The sequence below is a fragment of the Nycticebus coucang genome, chromosome 14, assembly GCF_027406575.1.
Source record: "Nycticebus coucang isolate mNycCou1 chromosome 14, mNycCou1.pri, whole genome shotgun sequence".
Classification (NCBI taxonomy): Eukaryota; Metazoa; Chordata; class Mammalia; order Primates; family Lorisidae; genus Nycticebus; species Nycticebus coucang.
Genome location: NC_069793.1, coordinates 66,991,243 through 67,005,415, shown reverse-complemented (window position 1 = coordinate 67,005,415; position 14,173 = coordinate 66,991,243). Strand labels below are relative to the sequence as shown.

The 14,173-nt window shown below is 45.9% G+C and overlaps 1 pseudogene; it reads right to left on the bottom strand.

Annotated features, from left to right (window-relative positions):
* Positions 1-1,787: 1,787 nt before the first annotated feature.
* Positions 1,788-2,151, bottom strand: LOC128564814 (prefoldin subunit 6-like; annotated as a pseudogene).
* Positions 2,152-14,173: the final 12,022 nt, after the last annotated feature.

The following is a 14,173-nucleotide window of genomic DNA, read 5'->3' as shown; positions in this document are numbered from 1 at the left end:
AGGAGCCCAGTGATCTACAAGCCCAGCCTTTCAGACAACAGAAAACAAAATTTGTGGGAAGTTTTGTGAGGCTTCCAGGGGAAAATACTAGGAACTCTTTGTGTGCACTTCTTAAAGGCAGGGCTTGAACCAGATGACCTAAGATTCTGTGATTCTAAGAATTGAGAGACAGTTGCTTCCAAGTGACAATGTGTGTGCCCTTCCCAGTACTACCCTGTTTTCCCGAAAATAAGACATCCTCCGAAAAGAAGACCTACTTACAGGAAAGATAAGACGTCCCCTGAAAATAAGACCTAGAGCATCTTTGGAAGCACACCTTAAAATAAGACACTGTCTTATTTTCGGGAAAACAGGGTAGCTTCAATTTCTGCTTCCAGGAAGCCACGGACATGAAATCATGGGAACGTCAGATCACCAGGTAAGGCCGACATCTGAGTTCTGTGCACCTATTTCCTCATTAAACATCTAGAATCACTTCCAATCTTATTCAAAAGAAACCTGCTTTTTATCAAATTTAGTATATCAGACAAAATAACATAGTTTGAGCCCTGACTCAGTCACATTAGTGATATGATGGATAACTGACTTCCCAAAAATCTTTTAAGTAAATGTAATTCTTTTTTTTTTTTTTTTTATAGAGACAGAGTCTCACTGTACTGCCCCCGGGTAGAGTGCCATGGCGTCACACAGCTCACAGCAACCTCTAACTCTTGGGCTTACGTGATTCTCTTGCCTCAGCCTCCCGAGAAGATATGAAAGGTTTTTTTTTTTTTTGGTTTTTGGCCGAGGCTGGGTTTGAACCCGCCACCTCCGGCATATGGGACCGGCACCCTACCCCTTGAGCCACAGGCGCCGCCCAATATGAAAGGTTTTTATTGGCGAAGGAGGGATGCTGCAGAGCTTGATTCAAATTGACCAATGAGAAAGGTACCAAGGAGGAGAGAAAAGAGAGAGAGAGAGAGGGAAGAGTGGGGGCGGGGGGGAGGGAGGGAGGGAGAGGGGGAGGGGGAGAGAGAGTAAACATAATTCTTTTAAAAAGACTATTTTAGCCAGGCAGGTAGCTTGCACCTGCAATCCTAGCACTATGGGAGGCCGAGGTGGGTGGATTGCTTGAGCTCAAGAGTTAGAGACCAGCCCCAGCAAAAGCGAGACCCTGTCTCACTAAAAATAGAAAATCTGAGGTAAGAGGATCACTTGAGCCTGATTTGGAGGTTGCTCTGAGCTATGATGCCACGGCACTCTATCCAAGGTGACAGCTTGAGACTTTGTCTCAAAAAAAAAAAAAAGCTTCTTGGAGGAACACACCTAAAGGATAAATAAATAGGAGTTGTCCGGCAAAGGAAGATAGGTGAAAGTTATTCTAGGCAGAGGGAATGGCTCATGCAAAGGCCCAGAAATAAGGCAAAACAAGGCACTTTCAAAGGATCATCAGCTGTCAGTATGGCTGCGTTTCAAACTTCAAACTCTACATCCATTAAACAATAACTCTCCATTCTCCCTGTAGCCCCTGGAATTCACTATTCTACTCTACTTTCTACATCTATGAATTTGACCACTCTAGGGATCATATAAATGAAGTCACACAGTATTTGTCTTGTGAATGGCTCATGTCACTTAGCACAATGCCCCCACATTCATCCATGCTGTACCATTTCCATTATATGTATTTTATATATATATGTTTATATATATATAATTTTTTTTTTGGCTAGGTAAATTTACATTTTATTAGCCACAGTATAAATCCTAGAGCTGCCTCATTCTCTCCCCTCCCCCCAACCATGGGGTCAGGCCTTCCCAGGAGCCCCTGCCTTTGCTGCCTGATCCTGCTGGAACTCCTGCTGCAGCTGAGCAAGGGTTTCCCTCTGTTGCTCTGACTGCCATTCAAGGTCCCGGAGCTGGGATTCATATTGCTTAATTTCAGCTGTGATATAGTCCAGCCTCTTCCCACTGTGGCCCAAGCCTCACAGGATGCAGAAGTTTAAAGACCACATTGGACCCATCCAGCAAGGCCAGTTCCTCCTTCACAATATTTTCTGTAAGTTATGCCTCAAGCTTCTGCCTCCCTGACATGGATTTACTCAAGTCCTTCTGTAGTGGTTGATATTTCTCCACTTCTCCCTGCAGTTTCTTCTGGATCGGCTCAGCCATGGTGGGGTGAAAGCCTACTCATGTTCTCCCTTCAGTATTCATATATATATATATATTTTTTTTGAAACAGAGTCTCACTATGTTGCCCTTGGTAGAGTGCTGTGACATCACAGGTCACAGCAACCTCAAATTCTTGGGCTCAAGCAATCCACTGGCCTCAGCCTCCCAAGTAGCTGGGACCACAGGCACTTGCCACAACGCCCGGCCATTTTTGTTGTTGTTTGTTTTTTTAGAGACAGTTGCCCTCGGTAGAGTGCCATGACGTCACAGCTCACAGCAACCTCCAGCTCCTAGGCTTAGGTAATTCTCTTGCCTCAGCCTCCCAAGTAGTTGGGACTATAGGTGCCCACCACAATGCCCAGCTATTTTTTTTTTTTTGCAGTTTGGCTGGGGCCAGGCTTGAACCCACCACTCTTGGTATATGGGGCCGGCACCCTACTCACTGAGCCACAGGCACCGCTCAACGCCTGGCCATTTTTCCTTGTTGTAGTTGTTTAGCTGGCTCAGGCCGGGTTCGAACCTGCCACCCTTGGTGTATGTGGCTGGCTCCATAACCACTGTGCTACAGGCGTCAAGCCTATATATATTTTTATTTATTTATTATTTTTTTTTTTTGAGACAGAGTCTCACTATGTTGCCCTCAGTAGAGTGCTGTGGCATCACCGCTCACAGTAACCTCCAACTCTTGGGCTTAAGCAATTCTCTTGCCTCAGCATACCAAGTAGCTGGGACCACAGGTGCCCACCACAATACCCAGCTATTTTTTGTTGCAGTTGTCATTGTTGTTTTAGCTGACTCAGGCTGGGTTTGAACCCACCAGCCTCTCTGTATGTGGCTGGCGCTGTAACTACTATCCTAAGGGTGCTGAGCCGGTATTATATTATATTATGCTTATTCATTCATCTGTCAGTGGACACTTGAGTTGATTTATCTTTTGGCTATTGTGAATAATGCTGCTATAAACAGAGGTGTACAGTTATTTTTTCAAGACACTCCTTTCCACTTCTTTTTTTTTTTTTTACAGTTTTTTGGCTGGGGCTGGGTTTGAACCCGCCACCTCCAGCATATGGGGCCGGTGCCCTACTCCGTTGAGCCACAGGTGCTGCCCCTCCTTTCCACTTCTTTTTAGGTATATACCCAAAGTAGCATTGCTTGGTCATATGATATTTCTATTTTAAATGTTTTGAGGTATCACCATACTCTTTTCCACAGCAGCTGAATCCTTTCACATTCCCACCAGCAGTGCACAAGGGGTCCAATTTCTTCACATCCTTGCCAATATTTATTTTGTTTTTTTGATAGTAGCCATCCTAATAGATATGGTTGGTGGTATCTCATTATGGTTTTGATTTGCATTACCCTAATGATTAGTGCTGTTGAGCATCTTTTCATGTGCTTATTGGCCATTTGTACATCTTCTTTGGAGAAATGTCTATTTAAAGATTTTGCCGCACTCTACCCGAGGGCAGTACAGTGAAACTCTGTCTCTACCAAAAAAAAAAAAAAGAAAAAGAAACTTAAAGATTTTGCCTGTTTTTTTTTTTTTTTTTTTTTGTAGAGACAGAGTCTCACTGTACTGCCCTCGGGTAGAGTGCAGTGGTGTCACTTGCAACGTCTGCAGTGGCTCACAGCAACCTCTAACTCTTGGGCTTATGCGATTCTCTTGCCTCAGCCTCCCGAGTAGCTGGGACTACAGGCGCCCGCCACAACGCCCGGCTATTTTTTTGTTGCAGTTTGGCTGGGGCTGGGTTTGAACCCGCCACCCTCGGCATATGGGGCCAGCGCCCTACTCACTGAGCCACAGGCACTGCCCGATTTTGCCTATTTTTGAATGAAAATTAAATGAGAATTAAAGAACTATAATTACTTTGCTCGGCACCATCCTTGGTATATGGGGCTGGCGCCCTACCGACTGAGCCACAGGCGCCGCCTGTTGTTGTTATTATTATTATTTTTTTTTTTTTTTGAGACAGAGCCTCAAGCTGTCGCCCTGGGTAGAGTGCTGTTACATCACAGCTCACAGCAACCTCCAATTCCTGGGCTTAAGCGAGTCTCCTGCCTCTGCCTCCCAAGTAGCTGGGACTACAGGCGCCTGCCACAACGCCGGGGTATGTTTTTTTTTTTGTTTGTTTGTTTGTTTTTGATTGCAGCCGTCATTGTTGTTTGGCAGGCCCATGCTGGATTAGAACCCGCCAGCTCAGGTGTATGTGGCTGGCGCCTTAGCCGCTTGAGCCACAGGCACTGAACCCGTTGTTATTTTTATTTTATTTTTTTGTAGAGACAGAGTCTCACTGTACCGCCCTCGGGTAGAGTGCCCCATGGCGTGACACAGCTCACAGCAACCTCTAACTCTTGGGCTTACGCGATTCTCTTGCTCAGCCTCCTGAGTAGCTGGGACTATAGGCGCCCGCCACAACACCTGGCTATTTTTTTGTTGCAGTTTGGCCGGGGCTGGGTTTGAACCCGCCACCTTCGGCATATGAGGCCAGCGCCCTACTCACTGAGCCACAGGCGCTGCCCACCCGTTGTTATTTTTAACAGTCTCATTTTGTTACCCTTGGTAGAGTGCCATGGCATCATAGCTTATAGATACTTCAAACTCCTGGGTTCAAGCAATCTTCCTGCCTCAAGCCTCCCAAGTAGCTAGAACTATAGGCATGTATCACCACCCCTGGCTAATTTTTAGTGCTAGGATTACAGGCATGAGCCACTGCACCTGGCTTTTAATTTTTCTTTCTTTGTAAAGGTGGGGTCTCCCTCTTGCTCAGGCTGGTCTCGAACTCCTGGTCTAAAGATGGGGTTTCCCTCTTGCTCAAGCTGGGCTCAAACTTCTGGCCTCAAGTGATCGGCCCACCTCGGTCTCCCAGAGTGGTAGGATTATAGGTGTCTGCCATGATAAAAGCCTTACCTCAGGCTCTTGAGAAGCTGGGACGCACGGTGCACACTACCATGCCCAGCTGATGGTTCCTTTCAATTTACATACACACAGTAGAAGAAAGATTGAAGAATAGGAGAACAAATTGCAGAAGCAAACTTCTGAACAAAACGTAATGGGTATAAGTAGGAGGGATCACTCTGAAAGCATATGTAGTGAGAAAGGATGGAGTCTGCCAGATTAGGGTGGACATAACACAGCTGGTCTGGTCATTTTGTCCCAAGTGACCTTCACCTCCTGTCTCTCATTCCTGCTATTTTGTATCTTTAACTTCCATCCTAAAGATGCCCATCTTGAATAGTTTAGGAATTAACTTTAAATTGAAAATGTTGTAATAGAGTGCCACTGAGTGCTGACTATTATTTAAAATAAGTGTTATGGTCTTTACTGTGAACCATTATGTATAAACTGAAATTGTGGAAATGAAAGAACAGAACAGTTTTGGAGAGGCTACTCTCACTGTTCTCCAGAATCCCTGCCTTCTGACAAATGAAGTTTGGTGAACTTTTCCCTGTCTCAGCATATTGGCTAACGGTGACAGGTGGTTGGACCCTTTCATCTGGTAACAACTCTGGTAAGAATATGAGAAACCTAGGTTCGGTGCCCATAGCTCAGTGAGTAGGATGCTGGCCACATACACTGAAGCTGGCATGTTTTTATTATTATTATTATTATTATTATTTGTAGAGACAGAGTTTCACTTTATTGCCCTCGGTAGAGTGCCGTGGCATCACACAGCTCACAGCAACCTCCAACTCCTGGGCTTAGACGATTCTCCTGCCTCAGCCTCCCAAGTAGCTGGGACTACAGGCGCCCGCCACAACGCCCGGCTATGTTTTTGTTGCAGTTTGGCCGGGGCTGGGTTTGAACCCGCCACCCTCGGCATATGGGGCCGGTGCCCTGCTCACTGAGCCACAGGCACCGCCCGAAGCTGGCGTGTTTGAGCCCGGCCTGGGGCCTGCAAAACAATGACAACTGCAACCAAAAAAAAAAAAAATTGGCTTGGTGCCTGTGGCTCAAGCGGCTAAGGCACCAGCCACATACACTTGAGCTGGGGGTTCGAATCCAGCCCAGAACCACCAAACAATGACGGCTGCAACCAAAAATACAGCTAGGTGTTGTGGTGGACGCCTATAGTCCCAGCTACTTGGGAGGCAGAGGCAGGAGAATTGCTTGAGCCCAGGAGTTGGAGATTTCTGTGAGCTGTGATGTTACAGCACTCTACACAGGGTGACAGCTTGAGGCTCTGTCTCAAAAAAATAATTAATTAATTAATTAATTAAATAAAAATAAAAAAAAATAGCCAGGTGTTGTGGTGGGCGCCTGTAGTCCCAGCTACTCAGAGGTTGAGGTAAGAGAATCACTTAAGTCCAAGAGTTTGAGGTTGCTGTGAGCTGTGATGTACAGCACTCTACTGAGGGCGACATAGTGAGACTGTGTCTCAAAAAAAAAAAAAAAAAGAAAAGGACTGGGGCGGCACCAGCCCCATATCCCAGAGGTGGCGGGTTCAAACCCGGCTTCGGCAAAAAAAAAAACATGTGAGGCTTGGCAAATGTGGAATGTAAATGTCTTGGCAAAGTAACTAAGAAAATGCCAGGAGGGCTATGTCAACTAGTGAGATGAAAATGTGTCAAATATTCTATGAACCAAGTGTATGGTGCCCCATGATCATATTGATTTAATAAAAAAAAAAAGCTATGATTTAATAAAAAAAAAAAGGAGAAACCTAGAAATAAATGAGTCATAAAGACAACAATTCTTAAATAGAAGCTAAGTGAAGGCATTCTCCAACCTTTGCAGAGACATTTGAGGAATAGTCACATATGAGGGAAGGTTAGTGGACCTGGAGAATTATCTATAAGGAAGATTATTTTGAAAGCCTGCTTTTTCTTAAAATAAAGTTTAATAGGGGTCAGGTGTGGTGTCTCACACTGGTAACCCCAGCACTTGGGAGGCTGAAGCGGGTGGATTGCCTGAGCTCACAGGTTTGAGACCAGCCTGAGCCAGAGCAAGACCTTGTCTCTAAAAATATCCAGGTGTTGTAGCAAGCACCTGTAGCCCCAGCTACTCAGGAGACTGAGGCAAGAAGCCCAGGAGTTTGGAGTTGCTGGGAACTATGATGCTATGGCACTCTACCAAGGGTGACAAAGTGAGACTCTGTGTCAAAAAAAAAACCAAACACACACACACATATGTACATATGTTTTGGGGGTTTTTATATATGTATGTATATATATATGTAGTTTAATAAAGAAACTCAGAACCCCGATGCATTTCTGACACTTTTCTCTATTCTCTACCATGCTGAGCTGTCAGGAACGCTTACCATGGGGGAAGCCCAAGCATAAAGTGTAAGGTGCTGGGCTCCCCACAGTCTCCCCACAACCATCAGAGGGCCTTTGACCTACAGATATGGTGTCTCACATCCAGCACAACCATCCATAAAGCAAGCTCCCAGCTGGGCGGCACCTGTGGCTCAGCGGGTAGGGCGCCGGTCCCATATGCCGGAGGTGGCGGGTTCAAACCCAGCCCCGGCCAAATTAAAAAAAAAAAAAAAAAAAAGCAAGCTCCCAGCCAACATGAGACAGGGTCTTGAAAGTTCACAGAGAAAAAAACTCAAAGCGTGTTGTCTTATACATATCCACAATCAGTTGTAATAAAGAAAGAACTTAAATGTGTGAAGAAAGATAAATGAAAATACTTGGAGGAATTATTACAGGCAAGATCATCTCAAGCTGTTCCTTTATCATTTATTGGATATTATGATGAAGAGCCTAAGGATAACACCATTTTCATATTGTGCTAGGATTATGGAGGACATTTTGAACAATGAGAAGAGTTATGATTTAAAGCCCAGTTTTACTGGGGCTGATTGTCTAAGGTCTCTTGTCATAAAAAGACACCACCAATACATTGATCTTATGACTCAGTGTAGATTGTCTAGTTTTTCTTTACATTTAAGGAATGGTCACCTATTGGTCATTTTGTACCAATATAGCCAGTGAAGGTTGCCATAGAGGTATTACCTGCGTGGTATAGGCTAGCTTGATCACAAGATTACAAAAATGACATAAAGATATGCACTTTGTCTGAAAAATATGCTATTAATACAATCATTGATTCAGAGCCTCAGCTCTCTGGGTCATTAGATGGCAATGTAGCACATAGTTTATATATATATATAATAAAGAATTTATTTGGGACTTGGCGCCTGTAGCTCAGGGGTTAGGGTGCCAGATATATACCCTGGGGCTGGTACTTTCGAACCCGGCCTAGGCCTGCTAAACAACAATGACAACTACAACAACAAAAAAACATAGCAACAATGACAACTACAACAACAACAAAAAAGTAGGGTGGCGCCTGTGGCTCAGTGAGTAGGGCGCTGGCCCCATATACCAAGGGTGGCAGGTTCAAGTCTGGCCCCAGCCAAACTGCAATGACAACAAAAAAATAGTTGGGCGTTGTGGCGGGAGCCTGTAGTCCCAGCTACTCTGGAGGCTGAGGCAAGAGAATCGCCTAAGCCCAGGAGCTGGAGGTTAAGCCCAGTGAGCTGTGACATCATGGCACTCTACCAAGGGTGACAAAGTGAGACTCTGTCTCTTAAAAAAAAAAAAAAAAAAATATATATATATATATATACATAGCCACATAGTCCCAGCTACTTGGGAGCCTGAGGCAAGAGAATCACTTAAACCCAAGAGTTTGAGGTTGCTGTGAGCTGTGACTCTACAGCACTCTACCCAGGGCAACATTGTGAGACTCTGTCTCAAAAAAAATAAATAAATAAATAGGGCGGCACCTGTGGCTCAGTCGGTAAGGTGCCGGCCCCATATACCGAGGGTGGCGGGTTCAAACCTGGCCCCGGCCAAACTGCAACCAAAAAAAAAAATAGCCGGGCGTTGTGGCGGGCGCCTGTAGTCCCAGCTACTCGGGAGGCTGAGGCAAGAGAATGGCTTAAGCCCAGGAGTTGGAGGTTGCTGTGAACTGTGTGAGGCCACGGCACTCTACCCAGGGCCATAAAGTGACACTCTGTCTCTACAAAAAAAAATAATAATAATAAAATAAATAAATAAATAAATAAAAGAATTTATTTTGGGGTGGTGCCTGTGGCTCAGTGAGTGAGGCGCCAGCCCCATATACCGAGGGTGGCGGGTTCAAACCCAGCCCCGGCTGAACTGCAACCAAAAAAATAGCTGGGCAGTTGTGGCAGGCGCCTGTAATCCCAGCTGCTTGGGAGGCTGAGGCAGGAGAATCGCGGAAGCCCAAGAGCTAGAGGTTGCTGTGAGTCCTGTGTACATCATGGCACTCTACCGAAGGCAGTAAGGTAAGACTCTGTCTCTGCAAAAAAAAAAAAAAAAAAAAAGAATTTATTTTGGTATATCAACCACTAAAAAAGTTTTATTTTATTGAAAGTTTTACAATGAATTGTGTGCAAGGTGATTAGGTGATTACTTTGAAATGCTATACTTCTTTCAATAGGTGAACATTCAGAGCTTGCAAATGTCCTTAAGCCAGACTTTTTTTTTTTTTTGTAGAGACAAGAGTCTCACTTTGTTGCCCTCAATAGAGTGTTGTGGTGTCACACAGCTCACAGCAACCTCCAACTCCCCAGCTTAGGCAATTCTCTTGCCTCAGCCTCCAGAGTAGCTGGGACTACAGGCGCCCATCACAATGCCCAGCTATTTTTTTGTTGCAGTTTGGCCGGGGCCGGGTTCGAACCTGCCATCCTCTGTATATGGGGCCAGCGCCCTACCCACTGAGCCACAGGCACCGCCCCCTTAAGCCAGACTTAACCCTCATTAAGAATGATGCTTCCATGTATTGCTGCCTGGGCATTGCCCATAGAAAAGACTATGGGATAGGGATCCTCACACCCTAGATGCCTCCTTAGCTTCAGCACAGCCATTTTAGTGAAGTACCCATTTAAAGGAACTGGGCCAAAAGTCAAATCACAAGCCTCAGGGTCCCAGAATGTTGTACAACAGGTGTTTCTGGAATGTTATGGAACAAAGACTTCCCACCCTGGTTCCTGCAAGGAGTGGCCCTTTTCTTCAAGTAGTCCCGCCCTAGCTACCCACATCCACATAAGCTTGATAAAAATGCCTGAAACCTGGACAGTGTGGGCTGACTCTGGTTCAGACTCTACTTCTGTTATTTATTTATTTATTTATAGACAGAATCTCACTCTGCGCCCTGCGTAGAGTACTATGGTGTCACAGCTCACAGCACCCTCAAACTCCTGGGCTCAAGTGATCCCCTTGACTCAGCCTCTGGAGTAGCTGGGACTACAAGCACCTGCCACATACATGCCTGCCTAGTTTTCCTGCTTTTAGTAAAGATGGGGTCTCCCTCTTGTTCAGGCTCTTGAGCTCAAGCAATCCACCTGCCTCAGCCTCCCAGAGTGCTAGAATTACATGCTTGAGCCACTGTGCCTGGCCTGTTCTTTTCCTTGAGGCTCTGTCTCAAAATAAAAAAAAAAAATAAAAAATAAATAAATAAAACTTCCCCCACTATTTTTAAGAACTAAGACCTGAGGCTCCGCACCTGTGGCTCAAGCGGCTAAGGCGCCAGCCACATACACCTGAGCTGGCGGGTTTGTATCCAGCCTGGGCCCACCAAACGACAATGATGGCTGCAACCAAAAAATAGCTGGGTGTTGTGACTGACGCCTGTAATCCCAGCTTCTTGGGAGGCGGAGGCAGGAGAATTGCTTAAGCCCAGGAGTTGGAGGTTGCTGTGAGCTGTGACGCTAGGGCAATCTACCCAGGATGAGAGCTTGAGGCTCTGTCTCAAAAAAAAAAAAAGAACTGGGCAGCGCCTGTGGCTCAAGGAGTAGGGCGCTGGTCCCATATGCCGGAGGTGGTGGGTTCAAACCCAGCCCCAGCCAAAAAAAAAAAAAAAAAAAAGAACTAAGACCTGAGTCTCAAAAAAAAAAAAAAGAACTAAGACCTGAGACCTGCCTCTCTGCCTTGGGCTGGTAGTCCCTGGAGAAGCAAGTGAAAGTCCTTTGTTTTGCCGGGCGCGGTGGCTCACGCCTGTAATCCCAGCACTGTGGGAGGCTGAGGAGGGAGAATCGCTTGAGCTCAGGAGTTCGAGACTCGCCTGAGCGACAGTGACACCCCGACTCGTGAAAAAAATGGAAAAACCCAGCCAGGCACCGCAGCGAGCGCCTGTAATCTCAGCGGCTTCCGGAGGCTGAGGCAGCGGGGTGCCCACAGCCCGAGTCTGAGGTTGTGGTGAGCTACCACGCCCACTGCACTCTGCTCAGGGGCACAGGGTGGGACCCTGTCTCAACCAAAAAAAAGAAAGTCCTTTGTTCTTTGTGCTACAGGAGGAGATTCAGCTGGTCTGCAGCCCCTTGCTCTGCTGGGGGTGGGGGCAGGGTCTGGGTGGGCCTCTCAGGTGGGCAGAGATCACAGCTTTGTCTTCAAAGTCTTCAGCAAAGATGAGAGAGGAGACCATTAGAATCCTTAACTATAGGCTTGGCACCAATAGCTCAGTGGTTAGGGCGCTGTCCACATGCACTGAGGCAGGCGTGTTTGAACAACAACAAATTGGCCCTCGGGCCTACTAAACAACAATGACAACTACAACAAAAAAGTAGCCCGGTGTCATAGTGGGTCCCTGTAGTACCAGCTACTTGGGAGGCTGAGGCAAGAGAATTACTTAATCCCAAGAGGAGAGGGCCACATAGTAAGACTCTGTATCAAAAAAAAAAATTTATATTTAAAAAAAAAAATCCTTTAGCTGGGCATTGTGGTGAGCGTCTGTAGTCCCAGCTACTCGGGAGGCTGAGACAAGAGAATCACTTAAGCCCAAGAGCTGGAGGTTGCTGTGAGTCCTGTGACGTCATGGCACTCTACCAAGGGCGGCAAAGTGAGACTCTGTCTCCACAAAAAAAAACAACTTAAAAAAAAAATCCTTAACTGTAGAAGAAAAAATAGCCAAGAACTTAGGGCCCTCTATATTTCAGCCTATGTATGGAATGATGGCATTTTAGAGACCCGAGTCTCCTTTCTTCTCATTTTCAGTCAAATTCATAAATTTCTCATTCCACTTGTCCTCCTTCTTCTGATGTGGCTTCAATGGCAAGTACTGAGCTTTTGCTAACAGGAGACCCTAACAAGAAGCTTTGTCAGCTACTGACACCATATGATTAGCCAAGATCCAGCTAACCCAGGTAGTATTAGAATGTGAATCTGTGGATATTGCAGGAATTTCTGTGGATATGCCACCATGTTGTACCTTCTAGTCAACTTGAAAACAAAAAGCTTAGTGATTCTTCTGATGAGAAAGGAAAATCTGATTTGACTTTCTCCCCAGAAGAGATGAGAGTACAGTCATTTGAAATGGTCACTGAGGAAGCAACTAGTTGCCAAAACAGAAGCAGACTGGGTTCCTCTTGAGTTGTGCTTTTTTTTTTCTTTCTAGTTTTTGGCCTGGGCTGGGTTTGAACCCACCACCTGACGTATGGGGCCGTGCCCTACCCCTTTGAGCCACAGGCACCACCCTGAGTTGTGCTTTTCAATTCCACTGTTTATTTCTGAATGAGAGTTTTTTTTTTTTTTTTTTTTGTAGAGACAGAGTCTCACTTTATGGCCCTTGGTAGAGTGCCGTGGCCTCACACAGCTCACAGCAACCTCCAACTCCTGGGCTTAAGCGATTCTCTTGCCTCAGCCTCCCGAGTAGCTGGGACTACAGGAATCCGCCACAACGCCCAGCTATTTTTTGGTTGCAGTTTGGCTGGGGCCAGGTTTGAACCCGCCACCCTTGGTATATGGGGCTGGTGCCCTACTGACTGAGCCACAGGCGCCGCCCTTTTTTTTCTTTTTTTTTTTTTTTGGCCGGGGCTGGGTTTGAACCCGCCACCTCCGGCATATGGGACCGGCGCCCTACTCCTTGAGCCACAGGCGCCGCCAGCCCTTTTTTTTCCTTTAAGACAGAGCCTCAAGCTGTAACTTGAAGCCTCAATGTAACTTCAAGTGCCATTAACTTATGTTTAAAGAAGCTTTCTTAGACTCCATATGAAGGGATGTTCCTTTTGTGTGTGTGTGTGTGTGTGTGTGTGTGTGTGTAGTTTTTGGCCAGGGCTGGGTTTGAACCCACCACCTCTGGCATATGGGACCACGCCCTACCCCTTTTGGCCACAGGCGCCACCCCGGGATGTTCCATGTTCCTTTAAGACCTTATAAGCTGATTAGCAAACTAGTCAAACCAGAGGCAAATTCTGAGTCTGGCTGTCTGTGGGATGTCCTGGATAGACTTGGAAGTGGAAAACAAGATATGTTGGTGAGCATTTCAGTTACATGATGCACCTGTTTTCTCAAATGGCTGAATAAGTTTTGTGGTCGCTCTGCATGGCTTCTTTGTACTCTTATCATATTAACCATTGGCTGCCAATTAGTATTATTATTAGAATGCTTACCTGCAGAACTTAGGTTGTTAAGAGTATATAACTTGTAAGAAACTGAGGTCGCTGTATGCCAGAGCAAGCAGCAGCCTCCCCCCTTTCAGACATTTCAGTGCAGATTTCTTCCTCTGCAGCTCCAATTCACGCAACACCGTGGGTAGAGTGCTGTGTCATCACAGCTCACAGCAACCTCCAACTCTTGTGCTTAAGTGATTCTCTTGCCTCAGCCTCCCAAGTAGGTGGGACTACAGGCACCTGCCCAACACCTGGCTATTTTTTTGGTTGCAGTTATCATTGTTGTTTGGCAGGCCCGGGCTGGATTTGAACCCGTCAGCTCTGGTATATGTAGCTGGTGCCTTAGCCACTTGAGCTACAAGTGCTGAGCCTAAATGAGAGATTTTGTAGGATAACTTCTACATGCAACATTTGGAGAAAAGACAGCTTTCAAAAACTTTTGCTTTCCATGAGTCTCCTACTTTCCAAACTCTTAGTCTGTTTGCATGTCCTTAATTTGTCTATTCATTCTAGGAAGTTGCTTCAACCCTACATATGAGGCCAGTTTTTCAAGTTTTCTTTATCATTTTATGCTCTACTTCCTACAAAGAATGTAATGTTTAGAGATGACATCTTATCAAAATGGAGAGGTCACCTTCCTCACTTCTCACTACTCATCT